The sequence below is a fragment of the Peromyscus maniculatus genome, chromosome 1 (genome assembly GCF_049852395.1).
Source record: "Peromyscus maniculatus bairdii isolate BWxNUB_F1_BW_parent chromosome 1, HU_Pman_BW_mat_3.1, whole genome shotgun sequence".
In the NCBI taxonomy this organism is placed as follows: domain Eukaryota; kingdom Metazoa; phylum Chordata; class Mammalia; order Rodentia; family Cricetidae; genus Peromyscus; species Peromyscus maniculatus.
In genome coordinates, this window is record NC_134852.1 from 23,418,256 (window position 1) to 23,420,263 (window position 2,008).

The following is a 2,008-nucleotide window of genomic DNA, read 5'->3' on the forward strand; positions in this document are numbered from 1 at the left end:
ATATATGACATTCATTTCTTTTGTATTTGAAGATAAGTTTTACTCTGGGGAATTATTTTTCTTCTACTAACACTAATTATAAGCCATGAGTCCCAATGGAAACAAGGACATTGAAGGGGGAGACCAACTTCATTACTCACCCCAACCTGATTCATGACTTCATTATAGAGGATGCTGAGATGGATATCTGGGAAACGCTTTTGAAAGAATAAGATGCATGAGGATAGTGTTGGTCTTTTCAATTCCTACATCAGATTGGTTCCATTTTTTATTCCTTTTTTAAAAACAGATTTAATTCACTTTATTTTTCTTGTATAAAAACCCCTTATGTGGTGGCCACAGCTGGAGCCTGGGTTCTCGGAACAGACACTCTGGTGTGGGTTTTCACAAGATGGTCAGTGAATTCCTGATAAGGAGATTTGGTAAACACAGTCTCTTTCCAGATGTCGGGGGTCAGTATCTGTAGGTCTTGGAGATGGCATCAAAAGTGACCTTGGCAAAGTTGCCCAGGGTGGCAGTGCAGCCCCTGGCTGACGTGTAGCAGTCATCAATACTGGCCATCATCAGTAACTTCTTAGGCACAAGAAAAGAGATGATGCAAGTGCCTCTGGGGGCAGGGATGAGACGCACCAACACAGAGCCACAGCAGACTGTCACTTTGCACGGGACAGTGTGGGGCTTGCCAATCTTGTTCCCCCAGTAGCCTCTCCACACAGGGACAATGGACAGCTTGGCCAAGATGATGGCCCCTCAGATGGCAGTGGCTACTTCCTTGGAGCACTTCACACCAAGACCAACATAACCATTGTAGTCCCCAATAGCGACAAAAAGCCTTGAACCTGGTCTGCTGGCCAGCCCGAGTCTGCTTCTGCACTGGCATGATCTTTAGAACCTCATCCTTTAGGGATGCACCCAGGAAAAAGTCAATGATCTCAGATTCCTTAATGTGAAAGGAGAACAGGTAGATCTCCTCCAGGGACTTGATCTTCATGTCCTTAACCAGGCGGCCCAGCTTGGTGACGGGGATCCACTCCTTGTCTTCAGCTTTACCTCCACGAGCCCTGGGGCCTCGACCATGGCCACAGCCTCAACCATGACCGCGGCCCCTAAGACCGCTGCCGAATCCTCCACAGAAGCCGCCGCGGCCTCCTAGTCTTGGGCCCTCGGGTCCTCCGGGCCCACCCGCTGCACCGGCATCGTCCGCCATTTGGTGTCTTCCCAAGAAGAAGAAGCCCATTATTTATTCTTGGAGGTATGAGCAGAACAAAGATTAATGCTAAAATTAATTTAATTACTTACCAGTAGATACTTAATTCCCTAAATCATTATTCATGAAAAGCTTTGCTAACTGTTACAACTGGCCTTAAGTGGGAAGAATTCTCTAGAACTATTTTCACTGTCCTTTCATTACTCTTCTCAGGACCCAAGAAAAATACCTCTTCTTACCTCTGTAGAGCTACTATGAGAGCTACTCTTTACCTGGGAGGCTCAGTGGAATGAATATGGTTGTAAGTTTCGAGCAACAATTTCCTACAAACAATTTAATCATTATGAGTCCATATTTTGATACTGAGGGAAATACTGATGAGAGAGATTGTCATTCCCATTCATTTACTGTTCAGTTGACACAACATTGTCCTAATGAAGACATGAGGAAGCAAACATCTTCTGACAGGTGAAGAGAACAGCCTTTTTTGTTATGGACTAGACAGGATGGTTTACACAGGATGTCTTGGCAGTGGAATCAAGTAGGAGTTGACTTGGGGCATAAGGTTCTACTGTCCTGCTCTGTGATTGGTTGGTTTCATAAGTCATTTGGCCAAGAGCAGAGATGGCTCTGATCTGACTGAGCCAAACTGTGCTTCTTTCTGCCCTGATCTGAGACTTCTTTCCCTAGGTATGGGCTTCAGGGTCAGTGTGGTTTTCTTTATCCAGCCCCATTTCCCTACAGAAATCATATGCTACCAAGTAAAATCTCAGTACCAGGAATTCATTACATCTTGTGAGT

General features: G+C 45.3%; 1 pseudogene; it reads right to left on the reverse strand.

Moving 5' to 3' along the window:
* Window positions 1-323: 323 nt before the first annotated feature.
* Window positions 324-1,207, reverse strand: LOC102910751 (small ribosomal subunit protein uS5 pseudogene; annotated as a pseudogene).
* Between the last annotated feature and the right edge of the window lie 801 nt (window positions 1,208-2,008).